This window comes from Dromiciops gliroides, chromosome 1 (assembly GCF_019393635.1).
Source record: "Dromiciops gliroides isolate mDroGli1 chromosome 1, mDroGli1.pri, whole genome shotgun sequence".
NCBI lineage: Eukaryota > Metazoa > Chordata > Mammalia > Microbiotheria > Microbiotheriidae > Dromiciops > Dromiciops gliroides.
The window spans coordinates 637,727,989-637,744,857 of NC_057861.1; positions in this window are offsets into that span (position 1 = coordinate 637,727,989).

The window sequence follows — 16,869 nt, forward strand, 5'->3', positions numbered from 1 at the left end:
GACTTTCTATGGTCTGTTCATTGGGGTGGGGTGGACCCTCACCCTTATACAAGGAGCATGGATGTGAAACTGGAAGGGACCTTAGAAATTATTAAACCTAGTCTCATTTTGCAGATGAGGAAACTCAGAGTGGGAGAGATTAAAAGGCATAAAGGACATGGTACAAACAGATTATGTAAACCTTGAAGGAGGAAAAGGTCACTGATGATCTGCATATGGCAAGAAATGTTCCCACTCATCCTCCCCCTGCCCCTATGAGTTGTTTGTTATTGGGAGTATTAATGAAGAGGGTTGTAAAGGAAGTGATATTCTCAGAAGGTGAACCAGTTTTTGCTAAAGCAAGAAAATAGGTTAGGAACTTGAGCTGAAAAGTTCAAGGTCCTGTCAGGACAACAGGCCAATCTAGTAAGGAATCCCCTGTATAAGAATCCTCCACCAACACAGATCTGCATCTGTTCTGCTAAGTAGTTAAGTGACCTGCCCAGGGTCAAGCAGCTAAGATGTGTCAAGATGGGCCTGGTTTTACTGTATTTGGGGCTGGCCCTCTCTATCCATTACCTCTCACCTTGCACATAACAGAAGCTTAATAACTGTTTGTCATTTAATTGAATTGAATGTGTTGGGTGGAGTTGTAGGGAAAGAGTAAGGTTCAAATATGAAGAAGCTGGTGAACGTGCTCCTTGCACATTAGACTCTGAGACCCTGAGACTCTTACTGGGATTACAAAAGTAAGTCCAGTACAGCAGGAAGGAGGTAGGTGTTGCCCATTTCTCAGGACAGTTTCCTCAATAAAGGATTAGTAGAGTTAATTTTGTCAAAGGAGAATTTGGATCTAGGTGCCACAATGGTGCAGTGGATAAAGCAGTAAGAGCAGTGGGTCCTGAGTCAGGAAGACCTGAGTTCAAATCCAGATTCAGAAACTTGCTAGTTGTATGACCCTAAACAAGTCACTTAACTTCTTCCTGCCCTGATTTCCTCAACTGTAAAATGGAGAACATAATAGCACCTACTCCACAGGGTTGTTGTAAGAATCAAATGAGATAATATTTAACATCGTGCTCAGCACAGTGCCAAGTGAATAATAGGTTCTTGTTTCCTTTCTAAATTGTCCCCATGGTCCACACCCAGGTTATAGTGATCACTGAATTCATTCTTTACATTTCCAGGCTAGGTTCTGGCTAGATGATCAAGGGTCAGGTTTTAACTCATAATAATCCAGCACCCCCCACATAGCCCTAAATGATTATTAATTGTCCATCCTAGGGAAAGGTCAGAGCTACTAAGTGTGGTTGCATTCTTGTTGACAGTGAATAAGATTTTGTGCTGGGTATGAAGGGGGTTGGATGTGTTAATGGTTGAGGAGAAGGGGGCTGAGAATGACCCTATCTGTTAGTGTCCTGCTCTGTCCTTTAGGCACTGGAGTTGTTTGGTTTTAGGCTGGAGTTGGTCTGGTCTTTGTAACAGGTTTTCCAGAGAAAGCTGAAATCCTCCTTTTGTCTCCTGCTCTTAGCATGGGAGGAGGTCTAATAAGGATGGGATTATAGATATTATAATAACAAGCAGTTATTAAAATAGATTCTGGGGGAATTGGGGGGACCATGTTCCTAGCCCCTTAACATGTTGTTTTGTGTGGCTCTCATTCAATTTGGTTCAAGAAGCTTTTATTAAGCACCTTTTGTTGTTGTTTAGTCATTTTTCAGTCGTCTCTGACTCTTCTATGCCCCCTTTGGGGTTTTCTTAGCAAAGATACTCACTTGAGTGATTTCTATTTCCTTTTCCAGCTCATTTCACAGATGAGAAAACTGAGGCAAAGAGTTAAGTCACTTGCCCAGGATCACACAGCTAGTAATAGTCTATGGCTGGATTTGAACTTACAAAGATAAATTTTCCTGACTTCAGGCCCAGCACTCTATCCACATATAGCTGCTCCTTATTAAGCACCTACTGTATGCCAAGCACTCTCTTAGGGTATCAATAAGACATTGTGTTATATTATAGTTCTGTGTGTAACCTGTACTAATGTCGTGCCCTTCTTGTATCTCTTTCAAATTATTATTTAAATTCTGGACCCAGAGAGATGATGAAAAATATTTTGGGGATCTCATACCACACTCCACTTACCTTGAAAACTCAGGGAGAGACTGCACTTGAAATAGGTAGGAAGCCCTACAATAGAATGGGGAAAAGATCTGGACATTGTCCCAAACTGTTTCCTTCTGTTGTCCTTAAGATTTTACATTTCTGGTTGCCATGCAGGGTTCTGGCCATTGATTGCCCTGGGACCTGGGAATGGAGACCTATCCTGCTCTGATAACCCACAAACTGCTTCAGTATAATACTACCTGCTGGTGACCTGGATTAAAGAGGAAGAGCTAAGACCATAACTATTGTTCTTTTGAATGCAAGGTACTCAGAGAACAAGATATCAGAGATCAAAGTTGTGGCGGTGAGGCCAAAGGAGCCCAGAATGGCAGATATTGACAATTCCATCCATTGGTGAGTTGGGAGGTTTGTCTCCCACAAAGCTTCCCTTGCTTTTTCCCTTTGTATAGTCTCTGACCTTGAGATAAGGTCACAACCTCTGAGGAATGGAGAAGGTTTATGGAAATGAGTAGAAGTGGATGGCTTCATAGGAGAATGTTTAGCCTTCTTGTTTTCATTTTCACTATGTTTAAATTATGTGGCCACAGTATGTCCTTTGAATGAGGTGGTTGAGTAGTGGCAGGTTGACCAAGAGAGAAGATTCCAGATGTGGAGTGGGGCCTCTGGGGTTGTAGATTTCAATTTTTTTGTATTTTTGAGCAATAGTCCATATCATTCCAGTCAAAGCAAATAAACAGAATCTCTCAGAGTTGTGTTTAGTGATTAGATCTATTAGAAATACACATTTATTAGTATTATCAAGCAACTGCTTAAGAGGTCAGTTGACTGGCATGGATTCCCCTTACAAGCCAAGAGTCCCATTTTGACAGTGAAGGTCTGGGAGTTTCTATATCTTTATAATGAGGGATCTGACATATTCTGAGAGTGCCTCAGATGATACCTCCAGGTGGATCATGCCTCTGGAAGAATCTTGATGATAGTAAGAGAAATGCCTTGGAAAGACAGACTGGGGAATATGCAGAGACATTCTGTAACTGGTTTTATTTGGTTAACTACTTGTGGAAGATAAGGCTATTTAATTGGCTGTGGAAGCATTCAAAAAGACCTGTCACTTTAAGCTATGGTCTCTCTTAGCTTTTTTTTTTTTTTTTCAGGGCAATGAGGGTCAAGTGACTTGCCCAGGGTCACACAGCTAGGAAGTGTTAAGTGTCTGAGGCCAGATTTGAACTCAGGTCCTCCTGAGTCCAGGGCCGGTGCTTTATCCACTGTGCCACCTAGCTGCCCCCCTCTCTTAGCTTTTGTGCTATTAGCAAAATGCTCAGCTTAGGACTTGGTAAGATCAGAAGGTCCACAGAACTCTATATTCTGTCATTCCATAGTTAAAGTTTGCATCCAGCACATCATTAATGCCTCAGAGGTATAAAGGGAGTGGAGCCTTCTTTGGCATCTAGGAATTCAGAGTTTAAGTTTGTAGCCAGAATAATATAATTAATGCCTCAATAAGCAAGGAGTGACCTTCAGGACACCATCCCAGCAGGAGCTAGTAACAGGATTCAATCTGGTATCAATACTCTCTCTGGACATAAATTTGGCAAGACCACTACTATGTAGTAATTGAACCCTTTCAAATTTACTCCTCCAGAAACCAAGATGGTATAGGGTAGAGAATGCCCCTGAGATAGTGGGAGGAAAAAATTTGTACATATATTGTGGCTATGTCTTTGGAATAAACATCCTTTTGTAAAAGCTAATTATTGTTAAGTGATCATATGGAATTGGAGTACCAATCACCGGCACCGGCACCAGTAGGGGGCTCCAGCCAGTGGCAGAGAAAAGAGACACCCCAATCCCTCAGGGTTACCACCTGCAATTTCTGAGAGGTGACATAGCAAGGCTGCCCCTGGGAGAGTGAGGCCAGAGCAAACATACTACACTTTACTAAAGGGCTTCTAGAGAATTCTAAGCAATTATCCCATGATACACAGATGGCTTGTATGTACCTAGGTGGTGCCATAGTGCATAGTGCAAGACCTGGAATCAGGAAAACTCATCTTCCTGAGTTCAAATCTGGATTCAGACACTTTCTAGTTGCATAAACCTGGGCAAGTCTCTCAGTGGCAGGCCTGGAGTCAAGAAGCATCTTCCTGAGTTCAAATCCAGTCTTAGACACTAGCTGTGTGACCCTGGGCAAGTCACTTAATCCTGTTTGCCTGTTTCCTTATCTGTAAAATGAGCTGGAAAATGAAATAGCAAACTACTCCAGTATCTTTGCCGAGAATACTCCAAATGGGGTCAGGAAGAGTCAGACATAACTGAAATGACTGAACAAAAACAACACAAGTAGAATGAAAGTAACAAATCAATTTAAAAAAAGTGTTTAACTTCAAAAGCCATAAGAATTCTAATCAATGTAATGATAGAGAAGTGATAGACTCAGGGAGCAGGAAGAGACATTTTTTGGACATGGCCAATGTAGGAATTTGTTTTGCTTAACAGTGTATATTTGTTTTTATTTAGAATTTCATTTTCCCAAATTACATGTAAAAACAAATTTTAACATCAATTTTTTAAAACTCTGTGTTCTGAATTCTCTTCTTCCCTCCCTCCCCACCCCCCTTAATAACTCAAGCAATTCAATATAAGTTATACATGTGCAAAACATTTCCACATTAGCCAGGTTGCGAAAGAAAACAGACAAAAACAAAACTTCAGATAAAAGAACTAACAAAAAAATTATGCTTCAATCTGTATTCAGATACCATCGGTTCTTTCTCTGTAGATGGACTGCATTTTTCATAAGTCCTTCAGAGTTGTCTTGGATCATTGTATTGCAGATTATTTTAAAATATTGCTGTTATTTTGTATACAGTAACAGTGCATATTTGATACAAGAGTTTTGCTTTTCTCTTTTTCCAATGATAGGGGAAGTTAAGTAAGAAAACTGATTATTTTAATTTTTTAAAAAATTTACGGGGCAGCTAGGTGGCACAGTGGATAGAGCACTGGCCCTGGATTCAGGAGGACCTGAGTTCAAATACAGCCTCAGACACTTGACACTTACTAGCTGTGTGACCCTGGGCAAGTCACTTAACCCCAACTGCCTCACCAAAAAAAAAAAAAGAAAAAGAAAAAAGAAAAAATTTAATTGCGGGGCAGCTAGGTGGCACAGTGGATTAAAGCACTGGCCTTGGATTCAGGAGTACCTGAGTTCAAATCCAGCCTCAGACACTTGACACTTACTAGCTGTGTGACCCTGGGCAAGTCACTTAACCCCCATTGCCTCACCAAAAATAAATTTTAAAAAAATTTAATTGAAAATAGTGTTTCCCTAACAGAAAGGGAAAACAAGTCAAAGATACATCTGTGGTGTTAAATCAGAATAATACAGAATTACACATAGACTGAAGGACTCTATCATTAGGTGAGGTATTATATGATTCAAACAAACCATGATTATATTTGTTCATATTCCAAAGATTGTTATTATCTCCTAGTACCTTATAGCATTTGCTAGTTTGTAATTAATCTTGTTCAACAGTCAGTAACTTAAGTTAGAGGTCCAGGTCAGATGAGCATTAAGGCCTTTCTTTTTTTCTTTCTTTTTTTTTAGTGAGGCAATTAAGGTTAAGTGACTTGTCTAGGGTCACATAGCTAGTAAGTGTTAAGTGTCTGAGGCCGGATTTGAACTCAGGTCCTCCTGAATCAGGGCCAGTGCTCTATCCACTGGCCACCTAGCTACCCCTAAGGCCTTTCTTAATTCTAATTTTCTTATGCTTGAGACTCTAAAATTCTACTTCCTCATCTCCTATGTAAATTCCAAAACCAGTATTAAATTAGTTAGCACCTCTGTTTAATCTCAGCCAAGGAAATTCATGAAGTCTTTCCAGGTTTTTCTGAAATCTGCCTGCTCATCATTTCTTATAGCACAATAGTAATTCCATCATATTCATATACCACAACTTATTTAGCCATTCCCCAATTGATGGTTATCCCCTCAATTTCCAATCTTTTGTCACCACAAAAAGAGCAGCTATAAATATTTTTATACATGTAGGTCCTTTTCCCTTTTTTTATGATCTTATTGGGTTATAGACTTAGTATCCCTGGATCAAAGGGTATGCACAATTTGATTGCCCTTTGGGCATAGTTCCAAATTGCTCTCCAGGGAACACATATGACCAAGGCAACTTATGACTCTAGCACCACAGGGTCCCAATGTCTTTTTTCCTCTTGGGAAGAAATTTGAGGACACCCTCTTGTCTACCAACTGCAAGCTAACTTTCTCATGAATTCATAAGTGGATCTCTTTTCTGCTGCCATGTCATGCTGCTCAAGGCTGTCTCTTGCCTCATCTCTTTATCTGACCTTCTCTCCTGCTATGTGCCCTAGTTAGACACTATATAAAAGGGAAAGAACAATCCCCTCCCAAGAGCAAGGGTTTTCCTCTATAGCTGCTATGGATGCCGGGGGGGGGGGGCACATTCCTTGAAGCTGTTACATCAGCTGTTCCCAAAGTTGGCAAGGTAGCTAAGCTATTTTTTAATTCCATCAAGAACTTATTTGCAACTTGTAAAAAAGGTGACAAAATGAAAACCCTTCTGTGATTTCATCTGCTGAGCTGGAGGTGGGGATTGAGGAACCAACTGATGAGGTATATACTCACAAAACATGTCCCTACCCATTCATCAGGTGTCTAGCACAGGGCCCTGTGGAGAGTAGGTACTCAATTGATGTTGGTTGAATTGAACACTTCTTTCTCTTGTTGAGTCATCTCTTTACTTGTCTAGCTTTGAGAGCTCAGCTGGGCCCATAGGGATTGGGGCATTGGCCACTCCCTGTCTTATACCCAACCATTATGTGGATTGTTTGGTGCTGGGGAGCCAAACCTAAAAGCCCTGGTGAGAGGGGACTCCCTTTTCTCACAGTAAATGGTCCATTAACAAACCAGAGAGCCCCAGGGGAAAGTTGTTTATACTTGAGTTATGACTCATGTCTATGGCCCCCAAAGTGGGGAGTAAAAAAGGATCTCAAGGTGCAAACATGACTTAGGTGTTGGGAGGGTAATTTATTCATACACCTAAAAAGGAATGAAAAACATAAAGAATAACAATATTCATGAACATCATCATCGTTGTCATATTAGTAGTGGTTGTGGTGGTATTAGTAGTAGTAATAATGGTAGTAGCAGCTAGCATTTTAAATAGTATTTACTATATGCCAGACACTATGTTAAGAGCTTCATAATCATTATCTCATTTGATCATCAAAGCAACCCTGAAGTAGGTGCTATTATTAACCTCATTTTACAAAGGAGGAAAATGAGGCAACAGGTTAAGTGACTTATCCAGGGTAATAAGTGTCTGAGGTTGAATTTCAACTCAGTTCTTCCTGACTCCAGTTCCAAACCTCTAGCTGATGGACCACCTCAATGGCCCATTATCCACTGAGGCAAATCCAAGTATGCTCCATGCTCCTTCATTCAACATTTATTAAGTACCACTGAGCTCTGTGGTAAGAGCTAGAGCCTGGAAGGGATACTAAGTTTTCATCAGATTCAGCCTGTGCCTTCATGATGCTTAGAAATCTAACTCAGTGATGAGATACAATATAGAAGACACAGAGGGGACAGTTAGGTGGCACAGTGGATAAAGGACTGACCCTGGATTCAGGAGGACCTGAGTTCAAATCCAGCCTCAAACACTTGACACTTACTAGCTGTGTGACCCTGGGCAAGTCATTTAACCGTCATTGCCCCACCAAAAAAAAAAAAAAAAAAGACACAGACAGGTAATAGTATACAACATCATATGATAATTACACTTCAGTTCAATTGTTTTCCAGTTATGTCTGACTTTTTATGACCCCATTTGGGGTTTTCTTGGCAAAGATACTGTAGTGGTTTGCCATTTCCTTCTCCAGCCCATTATATAGATGACTTGCTCAGGGTCACAAAGTTAATAAGAGTCTGAGGACAGATTTGAAGTCACAAAGATGAATTTTCCTGACTCCAGGTCTGGCACTTTATCCACTGTGCTACCTTGCTGCCCTGATTATTATTATAATAAACCTCTTTTTTTTTTTTTTGGCAGGGCAATGAGGGTTAAATGACTTCCTCAGGGTCACACGACTTGCCCAGGGTCACACAGCTAGTAAGTGTCAAATGTCTGAGGCTGGATTTGAACTCAGGTCCTCCTAAATCCAGGCCCAGTGTTCTATCCACTGCACCACCTAGCTGCCCCTGCCCTGATTATTATTATTATTATTATTATTAGAGGGGTATAAAACAAAGTGTTATAGGTACAGGTGGAATTTGAGTTGGCCTTCAAAGAATGGGCAGCGACTCAATAGGTGAAGAAAGGAAGGGAAAAAATTACAAACAAAGGGAACCACCTGAGCAAAGTTAGGGAGGTGGGAAAGAGAAATCTGAGATGCAGAGAAAGGAGTCCAGTTTGGCTGGAGCATAAAATTGGTGGAAGGGCATAAAATCAAATAAGGAAAGAGAATTCCTTGAAAGACCTTAAACAAGGGGCAGCTAGGTGGCGCAGTGGATAAAGCACCGGTCCTGGATTCAGGAATACTTGAGTTCAAATCCGGTCTCAGACACTTGACACTTACTAGCTGTGTGACCCTGGGCAAGTCACTTAACCCCCATTGCCCTGCAAAACAAACAAACAAACAGAGAAAGACCTTAAACACCAGGCTTAGGAGTTTCAATTTTATGCATTAAGCAATAGGGATCCAATGACGATCTTAGATCAGTAGAGTTGGCATGACCAGATATTCACTTAAGAAAGATTATTCTGGCAGCAGTCTAAAGAATGGATTAGAGGGAGGAGAGGATGAAGGTAGAAGTACCCACAAGTAAGAAGGCTGTAAAAAGTGTAACAGAGACATGTCTATCTAACTACAATTGTTATAATGCTGGAGACCAAAAAGTTATCATTCATTGGGAGAAGCTACCAGAACTTCACTTTTCCCATAGGGACTGTGTGCCTGGATTCAGGGGAATTTTGTCAGGAGGTTGGGATATATGGAAGAGTAGACCCAAGCTTGCATGATGCAAATGTTACAGGAAGGGTTTGGTGGGTAGGGTTGGGACATCCTGATAAATGTTTAAGAAACTGCTCTCCGGAGGAAAAAATGTACATGACACTTTAATTTAATGTGCATTAGTAACATTTTATCCATCTCTTAAGTTTAGACAATCAACAAAACAATCAAGTCTGATTTGATTTGTAGTGTTTGTAGATTTCTGATTCTGTAAATGCTCACACTGAAAATTTAAAAATCAGCTCTTGCAAACTGGTTTAATCTGGCTCCAGCACACCCCTGGGCAGGGGCTCAGGAAGCCTGATTTACACTGCCAAGATGAATAAAATGAGAGGGCTGAGATACCTAAAACAAGACAAGATAGGGTCTGCTTGGAGTTGGAGATTTTCTTAGACTGTTCTCAGGGTTTTCCACTCACAATATTCACTGGAGGCAAGACTCAAGGACCCCTGGGTGTGGTGGCAGAAAGTGTTTACTTTAAATGTTTCACTCTTAAAATGTGAGCAAAACCAACCAGATTTCCTTTGAGGAAACAAGTAAGGGATTTCATCACATCTAATGTTCTTCACAAGCATGACTACTCAGAATCTTAGTGGTAAGGTCTATTTTGGTGCAAAAAGTTCAGATTATTTAGAGAGTACCCAGTTGATTTGAACTCAGGGCTCCAACTGATGGGGGTATGATAATTTTCAATGTGGAGTAGACTAGATGTACCTAGGTATAAGAGGAGGTTGCTGCTTTTCTTGCTCCTCACATGGGCTGTTGGAGAAGGAAGATAGGTTGGGGAGCAAGAAGGCTCAGAACTTTCCTAAAAGTGTGGATCTCTGTGTCTGATGTTAGCTCTGGTTTCTAACATGACTTGATCTAGTTTTTAAAATGTATTATTCTACAATGTTTCACAACATTTTCACAATTGGCTTGTATTGGCCTGGCCCGGGGTTCAATCCCACTTCCTGATTTTGGCTATTTTCCTTCTCTTTCATGATTTCCTTATGTAGAAGATTTGATGGTCGCATGACTGATTGAAATCCAGTAAGGTTTCTGTGAATGGTAGTATAGCAAGCAGACAGTAAGGAGATTTTAAATGGCATGTCACAGGGATCACTGAAGCAGGAGTAACTCCCCATTTCCTCCAGGGGTGCTGCACATTTTACACATTAGGAAATCGAAGCACAGAGAGGTAAACTGACCCCTCCCCCCAACTGACAGAAGAGAGATTAGGGGGATTTGGCAAGTTTGGGAACCTAAAGTGATTTCTCATGAGACACAAGTTGGGGATGAGGTGGAATGGAGTGGAGACCCTGTAATTTGTGTCTGACTTTCACCACCATTATAGTTGACAGTATGCTCACCTCTACAATCCCAATCTGATGTATAGAGAAATTCAAAGCCTCTGAGGCTTATTGTTGGCACAAGTAAAGGCAAATATCAAGATGAAGAAGTGTTCCATCACTATAATTCCACCAGAGATTTTTGGTCTAGCCTTGCCTCTCTCTATTCCCTTTATCCCAGACAGCCATCAACAATTTGTTAACAGCCCCTGAAGGACTCTAGGTTGGCAGCCAGGAATTGATAGAAATTAAATGTGATTTTCTAACATATATAAAGGTATGAGACACAAACTTTGTTTTGCGGTGAGTGGGAGAAAGGTTAAAAGATATGCTAAATTCCTTTTGGTTAAACTTAGCCGGCTGACTTCAGGGTTTAACCTCTGCAGGCAAAGACTCTCATGCAGAGAGAAGGTGAACATAGATAAAGCCTCTGAGAAATGCCTTATGGCAAGGGTTCTTGTCCTGGAGTCCATACACTCTGGCTAGGTTTCAGGAAGGGCTGTGAACTTGGATGAGGAAAAAAATGTACATGTTTATTTCAACATAATTGGTTTCCTTCATTTAAAAAGTTTTCTGAGAAGGGGTCCCCTAGGCTTCACCAGGCTGCCAAAGGGGTCCATGTCAAAAAAAAAAAGGTTAAGAATCCTGGCATTATGATAGCATTTAAGATAGGTTTTTGAGATGCTTTACAAGTATTATTTTATTTTCATTAATCTGATGACTAGGTGTGTAAGGGACTTTCTCCCTCACTAAAAGATTGGCAAAGCAGTTAGAGTGATCAGACTCATCTTCCTGAGTTCAAATCCAGCCTCAGACACTTACAAGCTGTGTGACCCTGGGCAAGTCATTTAACCATGTTGCCTCAGTTTCCTCATCTGTCAAATGAGCTGGAGAAGGAAATGGCAAACTATTTCAATAGCTTTGCCAAGAAAACTCCAAATGGGGTCATGGAGAGTAGGACATGACTGAAAACGACTGAACAACAACAAAAGACCTGAAGCTTGCGCCTCCAGACTCTACTATAAAAGAGAGAAGACAGAGTTCACTCTGTACTTGGCACAGTTCCTGGCACATGGCAGATGCACAATAAATGTTTGATTGCAGGGGAGGGGGGTAGTTACTGAAAAAAATCATACAAGATCACTAAAGGTCTTAGAAGATTTGGGCATTTATCCCAGGAGAACACATTTCTGGGAGAAATGGAAAGCTGCTGTCTTGTGAAGGATACTAATATGGCCAGACTTGGCCGTGCCTCAGAAAGATTGTTCCATCAGCTTGGTGAAGCAAAGATAGACTGGATACCAAAAAGACTGTTAGCAAGGGAGACTGATTGGGAGGCTATTACGATGTTCCATGCACATAAAAAATGGGAGCAAATAGCGTGGAAAGGATGCAAGAGATCACAGAACCACAGATTTTGAGCTGGAAGGGACTTTACAGGCCACTCAGCCCAAGCCCACATTTTACAGATTAGAAAAACGAAGCACTGAGAGGTAAATTGACTAGTAAACATCTGAGTTAGGACCTGAAGCCAGGTCTTCCTGACCCCACATCCAGTGCCCTATACACTACACTGAATGCCAACAAGACTTGACAACTGATTTGGATGTGGGGAAAGGGGATATTAGGAAGAAGGAAGAGTCAAGGATAACTCAGGTTACAAACCTGGATGAAATGGAATTTTGTGGTGCTTCCTCTAGAAATAGACAATTTTGGGAAAGGAGCTGATTTGAGTGGTATGGGAAGGAAAGGTAAATACTGTTTTGGATGTACTGTTTGTGATGCCATCTGAACACCAAGGTGCAGATGAGCAGCAGGTAGTTAGAGATGGAAATAATAATAATAGCTAACATTTATATAGTGCTTACTATGTGCCAGGACCATGTGCTAAGCATTTTACAATTATATCATTTGAGCCTCACAACAACCCTGGGAGGTAGGTGCTATTATTATCCTCATTACAGATGAGGAAACTGAGGCAGACAGAGGTTAAAGTGACATGCCCAGGGGTACACAGCTAGTAAGTATCTGAGGCCAGATTTTAACTTAGGATTTCCTGAAGTTCTGGGAAAGGATCCATTTTGGCTTTGGATCAAGTGCAAATTTACTTGACCCAACATATCTAGTTAGCCCACAAACTATGCTTCAAAACCTCCTTATCTTCCCTGACCCACTTCCATACATCCTTTCCTTTCCACCTCTGTTCTGGGCACAGTAATCAATCAATAATACCATAGTATCTATCATCTGTCTGCCTCACACATCAATTTACCATCCCAGTGATTCTCCTGACCAAAATACACACTGGCTACCATTCCCCTATATGTGTAGTCTTTCCCTATTATAATACAAACTGTTTGAGGGAAAGGACTGTCTCATTTTTAATATTTATTTTCTCATAACTTAATGTAGTACCTGGCCCATAAAAAGCACTTAATGTCTTTTCCTTTATTCACATATAAATCTGCCAACTATATAGGAATAAGTAACCCAAGAAGTGATTAGATCCCCAAAAGTAAGAGTGTAGGGAAAGAGGAGTGAAGAGAACAAAATATTGGGTGGATATCCATCCATAAGAGATTGATGATCTAATCAATAAAATGAAGGAATGATCACAAGAGTAAATCCAGCAGAGAGTAGTATCACTAAGAGAACATCCATGAGGAGGTGGTGGTGGTCAATCAGCCTACTATCTGCCAGGCGCTAGCCACATAAAAACAAAAATTAAATGATCTCTGCCCTCAAGGAGCTTACAAACCACAGTGGGAAACAATGTATACACTTGAATGTACACCCAGACACATATAAAGTAATTTGGAGGTAGGAAAGACAGTAGTAGCTGGAGAAATCAGGAAAGGTTTTATGTAGGCAGAGTGGCATTTGACCCAGATAACTGATTCCCAGAGGTGCAGGTGAGGAAGAAGTACATTCAAAGATTGGAGATTAGGGTCTGCAAAAGCACAAAGTTAGAAGATGGGAGAACTTTGAGTGAGGAATGGTAAGAAGGCCAGTTTGGCTGGGCCACATAATGAGTGAAGGGAGATAAAGGGGATGTGTATGTAATAAAGTTGGAAAGGCAGGTTTAGGCCAGGTTGTGAAGTACTTCACATATTAAACAGGAATGTTTCTATTATATTCTATAATTAGGGGGCCACTGGAGTTTATCGAGTAGGGAAACTACATGGCTGGATCTCTGCTTTAGGAAGATTACCTTAGCAGTTGAGTGAAGGATGAACTGGAGTGGGGAAAGACTGTAGGTGAGGTCAAAAGTTGCAAAGGTTAAGGAAAAAGTGGATGAAGAAAAAGGCATCAGATTTACTTAAAGGGCTTGTTGGCAACTTTTGACAGAACAGTGGCACTACAGTGATAGGACCAGAAACCAGATTTTGAGGGACTGGGAAACGAATGGATTGTGAGGAAGTGGAAGCAGGAAACAGAATACAGTTTAGCAGCGAGGGGAGAAGAAACATAGGACAATAGCTTGGGTTGAGGGGGACAGTAGAGATAAGGATAGAGGAGTCCGGTATACATTTGTAGGCAAAGGAAGAGGGGCAAAAGATATGTCAGGACTATCTCTAGGAGATGTATGCCACAAAAGTCATCAGAGGATCTACCCACTGGGAGACTGCCTGGCACAACCTGGGGCCTCATTTATGCTGGATGGCACAGGGCTGCCGCCGATATCCTCAGTAAGCAATGGGGAGAGGAGATAGTATATATGCTGCTTTGCACCTGAGCAAATGGTAACAGTTTTTCTCAGGTGTCAAACCTTTCTGGGGTTAGGAAAGCCCCACCATAACTCTCAATCCTTCCCCAATGTGTGTAGGGTGTGAATTGGAATATGGGACTTGGCTCCTGTATCTTCTAGCAATCCTTGTAGATGGAGGAGTGTTGTATTCACATAAAAGCTCAATACTGGTAAAGCTGTTGGCTGTGACAGCTGCAACTTGAAATTTCTTTGAATACCTTAACAGGGGCAAGTAATCAGCTAAGATAAACGAGTCTCTACTTTAACCACATTATCTTTCAGATTCCTCAGAGCCTACATTCTTAGGAGTTACTGCCTCTCAGCTTCTGGTCAGTGAAGAAGAATCCTTGCTTTCTAACTGCTCCATAGCTTTTTCCAGCAGCCACTCTCTGCATACCCTTATCATTAGCCCTCTGGTGTGTCACTTTCAATCAATTCAACTATCTCAGCTCCACAACTTCTTCAAGTCCCCAAGATAACCTTGTTGGTTGTTAGTGGAGCAGTTCTTAACCTTTTTTGGATCACAGAGCCCTTGGCAGTCTGACAAAGCTGAAGTCCCTTCTCAGAATGTTTTAGTTCATCTTAAATTTCCATCAGTCTTTGTGAAAGAAAACAGACCAAAAAATGAAAAAGAAAGAAAAAGCATGCTTTGATCAGCATTCAGACTCCATCAGTTCTTTTTCTGGAGTTGGATAGCATTTTTCATCGTAAGTACTTCAGAATTGTTTTGCATAATTGTATTGCTGAGAAAAGCTGTTCACAGTTGATCATTGTACAATAATACTGTAATTGTGTACAATGTTCTCCTGGTTCTGCTCATTTCACTTTCAATCAGTTCATGTATATATTTCTGGGTTGTTCTGAGAAGATTCTGTTCTTCATTTCTTATGAGTACAAGAGTATTCCATCACAATCTATATCACAACTTATTCAGCCTTTCCACAATTGATGGGAATCCTCTCAATTTCCATTTCTTTGCCACCACTAAAAAAGATGCTGTAAATATTTATGAAAATATACATTCTTTCCCCTTTTTCTCTCTTCTGGCTCAAAGCGTATGCATAATTTTTAGCCCTTTGGGCATAGTTCCAAATTATTCTTCAGAACATTGAATCAGTTCCCAACTCTACCAACAATACTTTAGTGTCTCAATTTCCCTCATCCTACTCAACATTTTTCATTTACCCTTTCTGTTATATTAGCCAATCTGATAGGTGTGAGATGGTACCTGAGAGTTGTTTTCATTTGCATTTCTCTAACCAATAATGATTTACAGCATTTTTTATATAACTAAAGTTAGCTTTGATTACTTCATCTGAAAATTGCCTGTTCATATCCTTTGACCATTTACCAATTAGGGAATAGCTATTCTTTGTATAAATTTGACTCAATTTTCTATATTTTTGAAAATTGAGGGGCAGCTAGGTGGCATAGTGGATAAAGCACCAGCCTTGGAATCAGGAAGACCTGAGTTCAAATCCGGCCTCAGACACTTGACACTTACTAGCTGTATGACCCTGGGCAAGTCACTTAACCCCAATTGCCTCACACACACACAAAAATTGAGTCCTTTATCAGAGAAATTTATATATTTCTCTCCATCCTATTTTCCCAGTTTATCCTATTTTCTCTCACCTTTCACTCAGGTCCATGCTCAAGTGTTTGCTTCTAACTACCACCTTCCCAAATCTACCCTCCCTTATATCCACCCTTCTCCCCTTCCCTTCCTACTTTCCTGTAGGGTAAGATCAATTTCTATACCCAACTGAGTGTTATTTCCCCTTTTTGAGCCAATGAGTAAAGTTCAAGCACTACCCCCCTACACTGTGAAAGCTCTTTTGTGCTTCTTATGTGAGATAACTTACCCCATTGTACCTCTTTCTCACCCCTTAATTTTATTTTTAGATATCATACCATTATAGTGATAGTCAACTCACACATATGTCCTCTATGAATTCTAACTGCCTGAATAATGAAAGTTCTTAGGAGTTACAAGTGTCATCTTTCCATACAGAAATGTGAAGTTTAACCTTATTGAATATCTTATGACTTCTCTTTCCCATTTACCTTTTTATGCTTGAGCCTCATATTTGAAAGTCAAATTTTCTGTTCAGCACTGGGCTTTTCATCAGGTATGCTTCAAAGTCCTCAATTTCATTGAATATCCATGCTCCACCCCCTCACCCCCCCCCATCATACTGTACTGGGTAGGTGATTCTTGGATTATAAACCTAGCTCCTTTGTGTTCTAGAATATCATATTCCAAGTTTTACTGTCCACTAATATAGAAGCTGCTAAATCTTGTGTTATCCTGTGTTTCTTTTCAGCTGCTTGCTATATTTTCTCTTTGACCTGGGAGTTCTGGAATTTGGCTATACTATTCCTGTAGGTTTTCATTTGGGGATCTTTCTTTCTTTTTGGTGGGACAGTGAGGGTTAAGTGACTTGCCCAGGGTCACACCACTGGTGTCGTGTCTGAGGCTGGATTTGAACTCAGGTCCTTCTGACTCCAGGGCCAGTACTCTATCCACTGTGCCACCTAGCAGCCCCTGGGGATCTTTTCCGCGAGGTTATCAGTGGATTCTTTCCATTTCTATTTTACCCCTTGGTTCTAGAATATCAGGACAGTTTTTCTTGA